Source organism: Oncorhynchus nerka, linkage group LG6 (genome assembly GCF_034236695.1).
Source record: "Oncorhynchus nerka isolate Pitt River linkage group LG6, Oner_Uvic_2.0, whole genome shotgun sequence".
Taxonomy (NCBI): domain Eukaryota; kingdom Metazoa; phylum Chordata; class Actinopteri; order Salmoniformes; family Salmonidae; genus Oncorhynchus; species Oncorhynchus nerka.
In genome coordinates, this window is record NC_088401.1 from 58,100,254 (window position 1) to 58,117,111 (window position 16,858).

Genomic DNA, 16,858 nt, shown 5'->3' on the forward strand with positions numbered 1-16,858 from the left:
TACACGCAATTTAGAAGAATAATTGAGCAACAAAGAAGGCGTTATGCACATTTCTCCATTGTCATGCACACAAGGATTCACATTCTGTTCTGAAAACCTATTATAATCCATTTACAAAACATATGTGCACATAAGGAATGATTAGGCAAAGAAAGAGGCACTGCAGTATTCAACGTGCAATATTCCACAGAAAGACTCATATGAGCTATACTGGGGTCGTCAGTGGTCTTTTGTGTAGACCTCCGAGTGCATAGAGACAAGATGGCTAGAGAAGATGGCTCGCAAATGATCTTGGTTATGCCTTAGATGAGCTGACTGAAGAAAGGGATTGAATTACCATCGCCTGATGAAAGACAAGAAAGAAAAGCGAACTGAATTCATCAGAATAATCTCTGTTTTAATGTGATGAATCAGCCCCAACTGTTAACCAGTGATGTGATTTAATTTCTCTCTTTCGAAAAAGAAGAAAACTTCATTATCTATTCTAGGAACCTAGCAAGTGCTTAGGGTGGGGAAATTAGTGTGGAGTTGCCCGTGGCAGCGAACAGCTTTCACAGCCTTCAAGGGCCACTGAAGAGATGCTGCAAACCTGACTCGACATTGCCCAGTAAAGTACTTACGAGTGCTCACATTATGGAATATCAATGTAGAATACATCATGGAGTTCCCAGTTCATATACAGTATAAAGGAGGCAAGTTATATTGGCCTATTTGTAAAAGCAATAACTCACAAGCGAACTAAGAGCTCACATTCTGAAGCTATCTAGTAAAACTGAGGAATTGTGCAACCCTAGAATTGTATCGTTAGATGTACAGAATTGATTCGCTTGAAGAGAGATGAGACTACTGTACAATTGGATCTCCGTGCTTTAGTATTGCGGTTTTCGCTCAGCCTGGGGAATGGACCGCCCTCAGAGGGGCTGGATCTGTTCAGCAATTCAAATATCCATCTACACAAACAAAACATGGTCCCCAGCATTTGATCTCATGCGATATGCATGCGGTGCAATCTGCAAAGAAATAATTGCCTGAGATTGAGCCATTTCAAACCTGTCCTCTGGTCCCTCTATTTCCAGGCTCCATCATGTCCCATGACATGAGCCCTTTAATGGGTTTTCTCATCTCCTTGTCTCAGGTAATATGATGTATATTCATCAGAGTATAAACAGCTACCTCTGGGATAGAAGACGGATGGAGAGGCTCATCTCATACAAACATGGTTTTGTTTGGAGAAATCAAAAGTGCTTCCTTATTACTACTGTGCAGATGCATGGTATTTGGCTTTTCTCATATTAACATTCAAACGCCTGAACCTTTATCACTTGTTTTCCCTCATCACTGCTTACTGTTTGAGATGCTGTCAATACTGTATCACTTTATTTGTCAAGGTTGCTGGATGAGGCTGCTGTATCAAATCCTGTCAAATTGCATTGGTATAAAATCGTCAGAACCGTGACTTTTCTGTAGTACAACATTTGTCTTTTGGACGTGCTACCATGTTGGTGGAGCTTTATTGGTCAAAGTCAAGTTGTGTCATCTACTGTACCAATTCATTTCCCCCACATCCCCTTATCACTCTCCTTTGTTAGTTTGTTGTTAGTTTAAGCAACCTCTTCCTGATTGTGAAATATATGAAAACCAACACTGAGATGACAGTGTGAAATATTAGATTGTAATTCTCAGGGGATAAAAAGGGGGGGAAATCATTTACCTAACCAATAGAGATGTTAAAGGTGTATCCCACCGTAACATAGAGCTGTAACAGAAGCGATTTGAAATGTTTCAGCTACATTTGTCTTAGCCAACAGTGTCAGGTATCCCATATAAAGTTAGTCAGATTCTGTTCTTTGCCTTATATAGTCATCACACCACCAATGTGTCTTAAAGGGAAGGAAGTGGGTGAGATGTGTATCAGCAACATGTCCTGCCTCCGTTTATTAAGAAACATCTTCACAGTTATATTTCGTTCAACTGTGTGCTGCCAGAAATTTTGAAGATATCCGTTGAGCATCTTTTCCAAAGTGTAAGTATCTTTGTGATTATTTACTTCACTAATTACATTTCTCTCAATTCACACAGCTTAAAACCCCAAGACTTCTGATCCCATTTGTCAAAAAGCTAGCTTTTCAACTTCTGGAAAAGTTTGTTGACATTGACGTCAAAGTCGTTTTTGGGCTCTAGAGCAGTTTGGGTTAGAACAAATATTGAGTAATATGAGGCAAACATTTCATGCTAAAATCTTCATCAAATACTTGATTCATTATATCTATGATGTTATTGCCTCTACACTATAGGTAACTGCAGAGATCCCCATGACACTGACAGGAAGAACGCTTTTTGGACTGTTTCTCTTCATACCAGGTCTTCTGTCTGTGAACGTGGTGAATTTCACCTGTGCAGAGTTGACTATCTGTGCATTACAGGGACAAACTGTGAAAGTAAGATGCCTCCATCAAACAAATACCAAAAGTAAATACCAACACCTCTACTGGTTTAAAAAAAAACAGATGTGGAAATGGAGGGACAAGACTATACCTGAGGACCTCTCCACAGACCCAGAATATAAAGGTCGTTTGACGTTTGGTGGCAGATCTTTCCTTGAAATAAGAGATATTAGAAAGAGTGATGAGGGTGTCTATCGCTTTAGATTTAAGGCAGAGTCCTCTGGATGGATAAATAGTGTACCTGGAATCAAGTTGATTGTCACAAGTCTGCAGATAAAGAAGGATTCTGTGAGAAATGGACAGGGGGTGAAACTGACCTGTACCACTAACTGCACTCTGAGTGATGACCCCACCTACATCTGGTACAAGAACGCTAAAATGGTTCTATACAACAACACCTTCAGCCTGTCCCTCAACTCAGTCAATAGTAGGTATACAGGCAGCTACTCCTGTGCTATAAAGGGCTATGAGGATCTCCGTGCTCCTGCAGAGTGTCTACAAAGAAACTGTTTGGATGTGAGTTACACCCCCAAGACAATCTGTGGCTTCCCTGGGTCATATGTAGACCTACCTTGCACTTATATATTCCCCAGAGGTCTCAATATCTCAGAGACACTTTGGGTGAATAATACAGATCTCAGAATGGAGCCTGAAGATCTGACTCGGCACCCGGAGTATGTGGGTCGTGTGGAATATCGTGGCAACGGTAGCGACTGCACCCTGAGAATCACAGATTTGAGAAAGAGCGACTCGTCCAAGTACAGGTTCCTGTTAAAAACGCAAGGGACATACTTCAATTCGCCAGCGGTCTCCCTGTCTGTCACAGACTTATATGTGCATGTATATCCTGACGTCGTGGACCAAGGAGCCTCTGTGTCGATCTGGTGTCATACCCAGTGTGGTCTTCCGCAAGGCTTTGGGGGCTTCATCTTGTACAAAGACGGACAACGCATAACCAGCCCAAATGGTGAAAAAGGTTACATAACAATCCACACAGTCAGCAGTGAGGATGCAGGTAGCTACTCCTGTGCACTGATTGGTCAGGAGAAGTTACCCTCCCTGGAAGCTACACTCACCGTCACTAAAGGACCAGTGTCTGTGTTAATTTTTGTTCTGGTGGTGGTGGTTCTCCTGACTGTCGCAGCTCTTCTGGTCTTTACCTTTAGCACACTGAAAAGGAGAAACGTGGGAGGGCATGATATCAGAATGAACGTCCAAACTGTCAATAATGATGGCGCTCATCTAGATGTCAGTAGGAGGGAGAGCTCCCCCAACTATGAAAACGTTGAACATATCTATGCGGACCCAGATGAGTTTGATGACACGTACACAGCTCTTCGGCGGGGGCATTGGCACTCCGTGTATGACATCATCCAGAGGAGGGAGTCACCACAGAACCTGGACTAAAGGCTGTCTGTGAGGAGAGCACTGGCAGAATTAAAAAGCCATTTTGGACTGACCAATGTAGACATTTTCAAATAAATGCAACTTAAATGTTTGATATCAAGACATTTAAGACATTTCGAAAGATTTTGGACATCACAGCAATGTTGAGGGAATTCTATTTGATTCAGAAAAAGATCATGTACATCATTTATCATACGAGAGACAAAATTCATAAATTCTACAGGACAACAGCAGAGTCATGTCTTAAGTGTAAAACTAGCAATGACTCACTAGTTAATGCCTTCTGGGAGTGCTATGAAGTCCAAACATTATGGGCAGAATTAGAAAGCTGTCTGTCAAAAGTTTTCCAATGTAAGTTTACTTTCAATCAATCTATCTGCATATTTCAAGACATGGTGAGTATTTCAAGACTTAGTAAGATACCCAATGGACTGGGCAATATTATTTTCTTCACTTACATTAGAGAAACTATTACTTAAATACTGAAAGTCAAATGAAACTCCGTCGTTAAGAGGAGGGAAGAATCAATGCCTTGTTATTTAAATATGTAAAACAATCTGTCTACAGACAGAAACAACATAACATCATTTGAAGTCATATGGGGCAGAGTCTTACAAGTATCGGGGGTGGATACGGGGGTAGATATGGTGGGAACATGTGGGTGTGAGCATGTGTGATGTCATTCATGTTTGTGGAAATGTATGTAAATGTTAAGTTTTTTATTGTTTATTGTAAAAAAAATATAAAAAAATAATAATAAATAAATAAATAAATAAATATATAGTACCAGTCAAAAGTTTCTTTGACTATTTTCTACACTATAGAATAATAGTGAAGACATCAACGCCATGAAATAACAAAAAGAGCGTGCATAGCTGTCATCAAGGCAAGGTGGCTACTTTGAAGAATCGCAAATATAAAATTGATGTGTTTAACACTTTTTTGGGGTTACTACATGACTCCATATGTGTTATTTCATAGTTTTGATGTCTTATTCTACAATGTATAAAATAGTACAAATAAAGAAAAACCCTTGAATGAGTAGGTGTGTCCAAACTTTTGACTGGTACTGTATGTAAAGAGAGAGCACTGGCACTAAACGAAGGCCAGGACTCACAAGATGGATAGATATGCACAAGGTCATTGGATACATTCTTGAGAAAGGCTGATTTCTCTTTCTATTTTTAGGGAAACATGTATTGGAAATAACAGCTGTAATGGCTATTTCTATGGTTATTATTACAAGCTAATGCATACAAGCTAGTTAGTGTGCCGTTATCTACAGCATGTCACCTCATTTGCTCACATTGTATATAGACTTGTTTATACTGTATTATTGACTGTATGTTTGTTTTACTCCATGTGTAACTCTGTGTCGTTGTATCTGTCGAACTGCTTTGCTTTATCTTGGCCAGGTCGCAATTGTAAATGAGAATTTGTTCTCAACTTGCCTACCTGGTTAAATAAAGGTGAAATAAATAAATAAATAAAAATGTATAGGCGTGTGTAGGCTACATTAAAGAAACCTAATATTATTATTTGATTTAGTCTTTTGTTTATGACTACTGCCAAGACAGGAAATGACCTTGCATAATAACCTGAGCGTTTAGCAAATAGGCCACTGATTACCTGCTGATAGACTTGAAATAATTACAATTTAATCATGCTAAACAAATATTCTGGCCATAGACTTAAACATTCAGAATACTCCATGCAATGTCTTCCGTAGTGTATGCACAGTGATGACACTGACCTGATGACACTGACCTCATTAGTCCTGTCACTGTGATCTACACACTGAGGAAGCATTGATAAGAATGCCACGTAGACCCACTCCACCGTAGCCCTGCCAGATTCTCTGCAGAGTGCACATCATCCTCAACCTTGTCCTTGCTCTCTCTAGAGTTTGACCGTGAGCGGGCACAAAATGTCACCAAGTTGAAGTGGCAGACAGGCACCCTCTCTCCGGGGCTTCAGGTCGCTTCTCCTCTCATTAGAGAACATAACACAATCTCACCCTTCTCCTCAAATCAAATAAGGAGCAGGTGATGATGTCCTCGGCAACCTGAATGCTCTCAACGACTTTCAAAGGACACTATTTTTTCTTTCTCTCTGTTTCTATCCCTCTGTTTCTATCCCTCTGTTCTATCCCTCTGTTTCTATCTCTCTGTTTATATCCCTCTGTTTCTATCCCTCTGTTTATATCTCTCTGTTTCTATCTCTCTGTTTCTATCTCTCTGTTTCTATCCCTCTGTTTCTATCCCTCTGTTTCTATCTCTCTGTTTCTATCCCTCTGTTTCTATCCCTCTGTTTCTATCCCTCTGTTTCTATCCCTCTGTTTATATCTCTCTGTTTCTATCCCTCTGTTTATATCTCTCTGTTTATATCCCTCTGTTTCTATCCCTCTGTTTCTATCTCTCTGTTTCTATCCCTCTGTTTCTATCCCTCTGTTTATATCTCTCTGTTTCTATCCCTCTGTTTATATCTCTCTGTTTATATCCCTCTGTTTCTATCCCTCTGTTTCTATCCCTCTGTTTCTATCCCTCTGTTTCTATCCCTCTGTTTCTATCCCTCTTTTTCTATCCCTCTGTTTCTTTCCCTCTGTTTCTTTCCCTCTGTTTCTATCTCTCTGTTTCTATCCCTCTGTTTCTATCCCTCTGTTTCTATCCCTCTGTTTCTATCCCTCTGTTTCTATCTCTCTGTTTAGATCCCTCTGTTTATATCCCTCTGTTTATATCTCTCTGTTTCTATCCCTCTGTTTCTATCTCTCTGTTTAGATCCCTCTGTTTCTATCCCTCTGTTTATATCTCTCTGTTTCTATCCCTCTGTTTCTATCCCTCTGTTTCTATCCCTCTGTTTCTTTCCCTCTGTTTCCTTCCCTCTGTTTCTATCTCTCTGTTTCTATCCCTCTGTTTCTATCCCTCTGTTTCTATCCCTCTGTTTCTATCTCTCTGTTTATATCCCTCTGTTTAGATCCCTCTGTTTCTATCCCTCTGTTTCTATCCCTCTGTTTCTATCCCTCTGTTTCTATCCCTCTTTTTCTATCCCTCTGTTTCTTTCCCTCTGTTTCTTTCCCTCTGTTTATATCTCTCTGTTTCTATCCCTCTGTTTCTATCCCTCTGTTTATATCCCTCTGTTTCTTGCTGTTGTTCTGCTCTCCTAGACCTTCATGAGGAGCCTCATGTCATTCATCTGCTTGACAACAGATTGCCATTTTGTCCATTCCATTTGATGTCATATTACATTTAGTGTGTATGTCATTGTGTACGTAACTATATATGTAAGACTGCTATATTGATTTTCAGCATGCTGGTATGATTATTTTGATCAATACAGGCTTTGGTTGTTGTTGTTAGTTTTATTCAGTTTTCTTTTCGAGTTCGAAACTGCCAGCCCCTAACTCGCTTGTCTGCTTCAGTTTGTGCTTTCCATGTGGTTCATGCCGGTTGAATGAGCCTACCGCTGAGAGCAAGCCTCACCTGTTGTGCTCCATGAAAATGTGATCAGTCAAACCATTAACATTTTGCACCTATCAAGGGATTCTAATTAATGTTCCACTACAGCGTTGGAGCTGGCCTGCCACAAACCTAATTTACTCCACCATATTTTATTCAACGCGTACCTGCATTGGGAAGACACTGCTTTCCTTGCCTGTGGAGGATCATGGCCTTATTCTTCTGAACTCTCCCTCAAGTTTACCATCTTCCTTTATACCCAGCTTTATGCTAAGACTTTATTTTGGTCATATTCTGTGTCTCTAGTCATATAGACTCCTTTCCTTGATTACTTTTATCATGACTGACCACTGATCTGTAGAGAACTTCAATTAAAGTAGGATGGCAGAAAGCGATCCATTCCTTTGAAATAGGAAGTGGTTTAAGAGTATTGAGAGACGGCAGTACAGAACGAACAGTAGCAGTCAAAAGTTTGGAGACACCTACTCATTCAAGGGTTTTTCTTTATTTGTACTATTTTCTATATTTTAGAATAATAGTGAAGACATCAAAACTATGAAATAACACATATGGAATTATGCAGTAACATAAAAAGTGTTAAACGAATCAAATATATTTTATATTTGAGATTCTTCAAAGTAGCCACCCTTTGCCTTGATGACAGCTTTGCACACTCTTGTCATTCTCTCAACCAGCCTCACCTGGAATACATTTCCAACAGTCTTGAAGGAGCTCCCACATATGCTTAACACTTGTCGGCGGTCCAACTCATCCCAAATCATCTCAATTGGGTTGAGGTCGAGTGATTGTGGAGGCCAGGTCATCTGTGTGTCCAACCTTTTGATTGGTACTGTATATTTGACTACCTCTTCAGCAGGTAAGTGAGGCAGTTGGTCAGACACTAAAGCAACCCTTTATTCCCTAACCTGTGGGTTGTGGCCCATCCAAGTTTTACAATTGGCCTCACGAGTCATCATGAACTATTTGAATAAAAACCAATGAGGCCACAGCATGAAAACAAAAGCTAGAGCCTCTCTATTCCAGATTGATTACTTTAATTTAACTTGCGGTCTGAAATTAGCTCTGTGAATGGTACATAAACTGCAGAAATGGTCTTGGTAACAACATGCATTTCTACATCTAATGTCAATGTTATTTTATATGTTTATTATTAATGTTATTTTCATTGCTATGCTGTCATCGTTGGCCAATATTTCCAGAAATTGTAGAGCCTCTATATCCTCAGTTTCCATGAAACACACCACACCAACGTGTTGTAGCAGCTCTGAATTTGACTCAACTTCTCCAGCTCAGCTGTTGATGCAGGACATATTAATCAAAGATTGCTATGAGTTTTAGTTTTATTTGACCTTTATTTAACTAGGCAAGTCAGTTAAGAACAAATTCTTATTTACAATGACGGCCTAGGAACAGTGGGTTAACTGCCTTATTCAGGGGCAGAACGACCTATTTTTTTTTATCTTGCCAGCTCAGGGATTCAATCTAGCAACCTTTCTGTTACTGGCCCAATGCTCTAACCACTAGGCTACCTGAGGCTGGTTCATACAATCAGCAGATTTGACGAAAAGAGCTTAAAATCCAAAGACTTCTGATCCCATTTCTGATTGCCAAATCATTTTAATAGAAGTGGTCAGTCTAGTCTTAGGCAAGTTACGTTATATCCTCAGCCTACAGTACTAGTCATTACCTGTCTTTATAATCTCTTGGACTCAACAACCTAAATGGTTGAGTATATCAACCACTTAAATAATCAGGCATCGAGTTGTCATATTGTTTTAGCTCTTCCTTCCTTCCTCTCAACAGCACAATGTTAGTTCCTGTGTGAAGAAATAACTCTAAGAGATTTTTTCACAATTCCTTTGAGTTGGTTTATCAATCCAGTGTGTGTACATAACACAAAAGGGGCCATAGTTGGTAAGAATCAGTAACTTAAATTATGCTATTGTGTATTAACCATGTACTTACTTTGTTTTGGAAACACACTCAGAGGAACGACTTGATGAGTGATGAGCAGAAGTGCTATGTGCTCCACCCTACATCGCAGCTCCACTCTCTCTGTCCATGACTGAACACGAGGGGGAATGCATTGTCTGGCCATGATGCTCCTCTGTATTGACGCTAGAATGATTGATGAGTTTTGAGGGCGAAACAATGGAGCCCGTTGAGAAACATTAGACTTAGCAACACCCTCTTTCTCCTTGAGACAAGGAGGCAATTGCACACTCCACTTGCACTTCTAATAAACATCCGACCTTCAGTCCCCCCATGCTTTGTTAACACTCCAGAAAGAAGTGGCTTGTTTATCAAAATTCCCCAAAGCTTTCAGTTTACTGCCATTCGGTTCAAAAGAAAACAATTTGGATCGAGGGAACATTGTCTTGTGAATTTGTGCTTGTATCGTAAAACAACGCAAAGGGATGTTGGCCATCTGTAATCAGTGATTTATTTGTATCACCTTGGTGATTTATCACCGATGGGCTAGGCTTTCGTATGTGAAAGTGCCACTTCAATTAGCTGATATGGCTAATGTAGCTGAATTCAGCTAAGGTTTTATTATGCTGTTAATGTTGTTCAAATCGTTGCAAAGTATGGTGATACCACAGCACAGAATCCATTAGTTGGCACAAGCCTAGTTGCCAAGGGTTTAAAAAGGACCTAGAAATAACGTGTTAAGACCACATGCCTCCCTTTACTGTAAGAACATACAGTCATGCAATCACATGTGTGTTTAGCAATGTCCACAGGCAGCGAAACTCTATTTGGTGACTTCACACAGTTCATCTTAATGACTTACTTCTCCCAGAGCATTATTTCACATTACTAGCCATGCTATTTCCTTTCCCCATCATTAACACCACTGGTGCATGACCAAATAAAAAAGTCTCTTCAATGTAAGCCTATGCATACAGATTTGTGGGATCCTAACTTGATCAGTCTTTGGTTGCTGAGAATTTTTCTGCACCGCAGGAAATGCCGATAAGCTTCATGATTTACAAAAACTAACTGAAAACCCGCACTAACAAACAGATATATTAACAATATTTCACTTTTCATATGGCAAAATTCTGGGAACTTTCAATACATTTTCCAACCCTACATTTTAACCAGCTTAAGCACCTCTCAAGCAGCATTATGGACTAAATGTTTAAATCCTGTTGTAGCAGGATTATTTTTCTGCGACAATACGGCTTAAATTAAGATCCTACATCTGCATCTGCGGACACCACACACAGAGGATCATCAAATCCTATAATGACTCTATGAATGAGGGGGATAAATTGGTTGTGGCAGGGTTAAGGGAAAGAATAACTCTGTGGCTAGATGTTTTCCAGTGTGACCCAGAAACAATGAGAGGAGACCCAGGTGAGAGAGGAATTGTGAATGGGAGCATGAGCTAGGAGATAGGGTTTTGGGAGGCAGGGGGCTGTACTATGCTGTACGATGGTGTGTGTGTTGGAGCTAACTGATAGTCCACAATTTTCCTATATGAACCTTGAACACCGTTTAACCACATTGGTCACCTCCGATCTCAATTATAATGGAGTTGACTGTCACAGAATGTGCTTTCATGATAGATATAGAATGTTTGACATAGTTTTGGAAGTGCTATCGTTTTAATTTACCGTTAGTTGCTCACATTCCTGCTCCTCAACACTGGTTATGCTACGATGTCATTATGTATGTCATATTCCAGAATTCAGTCAAATTAGGGCTTTGCTGTGATGTCATGTTGTACTCCTTGTCAGAATGTTGGACATTTTATATAATTTATATATATTTATATATTTATATATATTTATATAATATGGTTTCCAAGGGAACTCATGTTCTGTGTTAGTAGATCAGAGCAAATCATTTCCAATATGGATACTATTCGGATCAAACAGATTTGCAGTCATGAAGAATTTTCTGACAATGGTGCAAAAACAAATGACTAGCTGGAAATTAAATTACATATGGATTCATGCATGGATCCAGAAGGTACTTCTGAGAACTAACCTCATAAAAAGTTTAATTACTAATGCTAGGTGTCAATTTCTAGGTGTTTTTTCAGTATGAGTTTGAGGGTTGATAAGATGCTTGATTGATTTCATTTTAAAGTCAAGTTATATATTTTTTTTGTTAGACTGAGGTTTATTTTTTTTTAAATGTAATGGCTGTGCGAAGTTGCTAGATTTTGTCAGGAACTCTCTCGTACACGTCAATCCAGAACATCCCAAACATGCTCAATGGCTGACATGTCTGGTGAATATGCAGGCCATGGAAGAACAAGGACATTTACAGCTTCCTGAAATTGTGTTCAGATCCTTGCGACATGGGGCCGTGCATTATCATGCGGAAGCATGAGGTAATAGTGGTGGATGAATGGCACGATAATGGATCTCGTCACTGTATCCCTGTGCATTTAAATTACCATCGCTAAAATTAATTTGTGTTCATTGTCCATAGCTTATGCCTGCCCATAGCATAACCCCACTGTCACCATGGGGCACAATGTTCACAACGTTGACATCAGAAAACCGCTCGCTCACACGACTCCATACAGTACACGGGGTCTCTGGTTGTGAGGCCGGTTGAAGAAACTGCCAAATTCCCTAAAACGACGTTAGAGGCGGATTTTGGTAGAGAAATTAACATAAATTCTCTGGCAACAGCTCTGGTGGACATTCCTGCAGGCAGCATAGCAATTGCACGCTCCCTCAAAACTTGAGACATCTGTTGCATTGTGTTGTGTGACAAAATGGCACATTTTAGAGTGGCCTTTTATTGTCCCCAGCACAAGGTGCACTTGTGTAATGATCATTCTATTTAATCAGCTCCTTGATTTGCCACACTTGTCAGGTGGATGGATTGTCTTGGCAAAGGAGACATTCTCACAAACATGGATGTAAACACATTTGTGCGCAACATTTGAGAGAAATAACCTTTTTACGCATATGGAAAATGCCTGTTACATTTTATTTCAGCTCATGAAACATGGGACTAACAGTTTACATGTTGCATTTATATTTTTGTTCAGTGTAAATGGGAAAGGCATCACCAATGGCTCTAATGCCATTGATTGCTATGAGACTGGTTTGGATTTCTCCCTGACTACAATTGCCTCCATTCTGGAACTTTGAGGGTTGGAGAGAGAGGAGGAAGGCACCAGCCCCTGGAATGGCCCCTCCCAGGGTTCTGAACAAGAGGAAAGGCAGAAGCAGCACATCGGAGCTCTTCACCTCCAACTCCCAGAAGGAGGCACTAAGCCTGCATGTACAGTATATGCAGCACATCGGAGCACATCGGAGCTCTTCACCTCCAACTCCCAGAAGGAGGCACTAAGCCTACATGTACAGTATATACTGCCATCTGCACTTATCTGTCTCATAACGTCAGAGGCATATCAGAAATGATTCAGCAGTGGACTGATCATGGCAGCAAAGGCATGTTGTGACTCACTGTCTGAGTGCTATGTGCGTGTGTGTGTGCGTGTGTGTGTGTGTGTGTGTGCGTGTGCGTGTGCGTGTGCGTGTGTGTGTGCGTGTGTGTGTGTGTGTGTGTGTGTGTGTGTGTGTGTGTGTGTGTGTGTGTGCGTGTGCATTTGCGTGTGTGTGTGCATAAGTGGCTTAGGGAAGTTCCTGGATAATTGGTCATGATAATTTAAGTGTATGGTCATCATTCAGCCCACCTCAAGTCCACCATAATACACCCCCCAAGTCTCAACTGTACCTAGAAGTAGCTGAAGGCTTAAGGACTTCAAATTATTTTATATGCTAGCTAGCTACAGACCGGAAGGCAGTGGCATCATAGAAAATGAATGAAAATGCAAGCCACATGCTAACCATACCAAGACAATACCAACATTATTTGGGTGTCATATTATGACCTATTTGCACACTTGCCCTTATTAAATTGAGATCCCCACATCTCCCATGCAATATGCTGCAAGTTATCATTCAATTAATAGTGCAACATCAATAACGCATATTAATGAACACAAGTCGATCTCCATTACCAAGCAGCAGCACCAAAGGGACTGACACCTTAGGGATTACTGTTCAGTAATGATCCACGTTAAAATATCAGGTTGATATTATATGACTGGATTGACATTTACACATTGCAGCTTCATTAATTTTCTTTTTCTTATCCACAAAATGATGATGTGTTATATTACAATATTATATTTGTTTGTATTACTTTCTACTCCTTATGGATCTGAAATGAATGGAAGTGTGAGCAATATGGTTACAACATCACCTGTCAGCCATATTTCTTACCCCTATTCGGTCATTTTATATCTGCAAGGTGTGCTCAACGAGGAACCCCAGGGATAGAAGCATGATATTAGGGTATCCATTAGGAGGAATCCCCAAATATCAGGATGTAATATGCCTGCTATAACAGCCTCCATTGGTTGGAGATTAGGTCTTTCATGACAGGATGATGGATAGATATACCAACTTCCTAGTTATTGTCCCACCACCACCATCAGCAACTAGCAAGTGAGTGTCCCTATCCTTCCCAGAGGTAAGAGGAGAACGGAGAAGAAAGCAGAGGCCTCATTCCAGTATCCCTCTGTCCTCCACTAGGTGTTCATATGAAACACACAATCTCCAGGGGAAATTTGACATTACATGCACATTTGAGTCATTTAGGAGACGCTCTTATCCAGAACATCTTCCGTTAGTGCCTTCATCGTAAGATAGCTAGCTGAGACAACAACAATTCACAATATTTGACAATATTTGCAAGTACATGTCATCCGCAAAGTCAGCCCTAGTAGGGAAATACAAGTGCATATATATTTTAGGGAAATACAAGTGCATATATATTTTAGGGAAATACAAGTGCATATATATTTTAGGGAAATACAAGTGCATATATATTTTAGGGAAATACAAGTGCATATATATTTTAGGGAAATACAAGTGCATATATATTTTAGGGAAATACAAGTGCATATATATTTTAGGGAAATACAAGTGCATATATATTTTAGGGAAATACAAGTGCATATATTTTTTTTTATACAAGTGCCACAGGATTTTTACAAACTATTTAAAGGAGGTAGGGCTTCAGACGTTTTCGGAGGACCAATAATTCAATTAAATGACGGAACACACGTTATCAAAGTGTGTAGATTACCCACCTTGATTTAGAGGCCAACTCACCATTTTAAGGCAAAGACTAGTTTGGGCAGATCAGTGTGATTTATTCAGCTCGGATAGGCAGAGCATGCATTACAATGACTGTGTCTCTAGTCTTTTGTAATAAACAGAAAACTGAAGACGCATTATCAGGTCCAAACCATGCAACCCTGTGTAGAAGTTGTATTTTCTTTAGTACTCTGTTAAACCATTTTTATATATGTGGATTGTATAAGGTTTACTGGAAGAGCTCTTTGAACACGAGTGTTTGGTTTTCTAGAAAGTGTTCGAGGCTTTCTAGAAACTGAAGATGATTAATCAGGTAACAAGATGATGATCGTAAATGGAAAGCAAAACTAAGGCAACCTATGTAAGAAGCAGGAATACCTTGGGATATGGTTTACAACTGGGAATTTCATTACACTGGTCGATATTGCCTACTGGTGCATAAATATGAAGAAAAGTTCATGGATGGTGTTCAATTAAATTAAGTTAGAGAAATCATGTAGATCATAGAATTGAGCCAAATAAATTGCAAAGCAATATTGTAATGAGTTTCAAAATCAATGAATCTGAATGAATATCTGTTTGTGGTGAAAGATCAGTGGTTCTCTCAAGGAAGCATTGGAATGTATTCAAGATGGTCTAGGGCTGACCTCTGAATTGTCTGGACACCTTCTGTTGGGCCCCTTAAATGATATTCGTCAGCAGCTTCTTCTGTATTAAATTGACTTTATTAAAGGTGGCAGATAGCCTAGCGGTTAAGAGCGTTGGGAGAGTACTTGAAAGGTCACTTGTTCGAATCCCTGAGCCGACTAGGTGAAAAATCTGTCAATGTGCCCTTGAGCAAGGCACTTAACCCTAATTTCTCCTGTAAGTCGCTCCGGATAAGAGTATCTGTTAAATGACTAAAATGTAAGTTTAATAATAACCTGATTTCAAAGTGTGAACAATACAAAAGCAACTGATCATCATGAAAAATATTTATTTTCATCTCAATTTAATTTATGTACATGTTCCTATGTGTTGTGCTTATGGCTATGAATCTGTAACCTATTTCAGTCAATACAGAGCAATAATGCTGTTTGAGTTAACTTGGATTTATCTCCGCTTTTTAAGTCGTGGGTGTTCGGGAAAAACCTCTGTGGGGAATTGCAGAATAAGCCTAATTACCTGGTTTTGGCAAGCCTATTCAATCCCAACCTCATTGTTTTGCTCCTCAAAATGAAACAGGATAGAAAGCTGAAAAGGGGAGGATGAAAAATTCTCGACATGCGCCCTAATTTCAGTAAACGTGTCAATCTATTACAGTGGAATACTGGAGGACCCTCTGTTCACATTTACATATGAAAATGTGGGAGATTCAGTTAGTTAAACTTTAAAGGAGGCCTCATATTCTGTAGATCCATAGAGGTCCCTAGTGAGGTTTAGCTTGTGAACTGCAGTACAAACGAGGTATGATATTACAGTTTATTGTGATATACTTGCATGGTAAGTAATTCCAACCACACAGCTTTTGACTATGATTGGGTTTGTTTGATCTTTGTAAGCCAAAGTGCTTAAATGGGCGAATGTCATGTAATGCACTGAAATGACATACAGTACAGGACAGTATATCCAAGGCACCCTGATCCTAATAATTACAACAACAATAGTAACAATGATCATGATGGAGCACTAACAAAGCCCATCAATTAGTTTGTTTGTTTTGTACATTACTCAGTGTGTGGGTCCATGTTGTTCATGTGGGCTCACTAAAAGCAACGGATGACGCCACGGTGCTTGTTTTGCACTCGGTGGGTGGAGAGAGAAATATCTCCACATTTCAGGTTTGAATTCCATAGGAATCTGTGACACCCATGTCAATCTGTAATCCTGGCTATTAGAGGGCTTTAGTTTCGATACGTGCATCATCATCATCACTTGGGTTGCCATGCACACACTAACGGCTGGCTTTGAAACAAGGCTTGGGAGAGTATTGCAGTACCAGGGCACTTTATAGTCATGGCACAGTGTTGATTTGTCTGTGAACAACCTGCAGGCATGCTACTGCATTTTTTCCTATAAAGTATGTACTTTAAAAGACATACAGATTGTCTACTGTGTGCATATGTGTCTGCATAGAGGTCACCAGCCAACTCAAGACAGGTACATATCTATGCCTTTTGCTAATTACAATGTTAAACTGGGAGTGCTTCACATTAAATTGGGGATGATTTAACCCTACCCATCTCTCATCTAATTGGAGGAAAGGTTAAATCAATGTGAATCTAATAAGGCCAAGAAAACATTGCAAGCCTTCAAATGACTGCACATAGAATTCCCTTCGATAAACAGTCAAAGGTTAACAGGCAAAGATGATCAGCTGAATCTGCTACTAATTCCTCTGTCTTATTGG

At 39.8% G+C, this 16,858-nt stretch overlaps 1 protein-coding gene across 1 annotated transcript in view; it reads left to right on the forward strand.

Moving 5' to 3' along the window:
* Nucleotides 1-1,743: 1,743 nt before the first annotated feature.
* The window catches only part of LOC115130750 (complexin-1-like), a 75,366-nt gene continuing 60,251 nt past the window's right edge, over nt 1,744-16,858 (forward strand). Inside the window, exons 1-2 of the mRNA XM_065019739.1 lie at nt 1,744-2,023; nt 8,002-8,183. The gene's annotated coding sequence lies outside the window, so the exon portion shown is untranslated. The remainder of the gene's footprint in view (nt 2,024-8,001; nt 8,184-16,858) is intronic.